A 454-nucleotide genomic window follows, 5' to 3' on the forward strand; every position below is an offset into this window, starting at 1 on the left:
CTAATCTATGGATTTCACATGACTGGGAATTCAGATATGCATCTGTTGGTCACAGATACCTTAAAAAATGGGCCTCAGGATCTCGTCACGGTATTTCTGTGCATTCAAATTGCCATCAATAAAATGCAATTGTGTTCGTTGTCTGTAGCTTATGCCTGCCCATACCATAACCCCACAGCCACCATGGGGCATTCTGTTCACATTGTTGACATCAGCAAACCGCTCGCCCTCACGACGCCATACACGTGGTCTGCAGTTGTGAGGCCGATTGGTCGTACTACCGAATTCTTGAAAATGACGGAGGGGGCTTATGGTAGAGAAATTAACTTTAAATTCTGGCAACAGCTCTGGTGGACATTCCTGCAGTCAGCATGCCAATTGCACGCTCCCTCAACTTGGGACATCTGTGGCGTTGTGTGACAAAACTGCACATTTTTGGGTGGCCGTTTACTGT

This window comes from Salmo trutta, chromosome 18, assembly GCF_901001165.1.
Source record: "Salmo trutta chromosome 18, fSalTru1.1, whole genome shotgun sequence".
NCBI classification, from domain to species: domain Eukaryota; kingdom Metazoa; phylum Chordata; class Actinopteri; order Salmoniformes; family Salmonidae; genus Salmo; species Salmo trutta.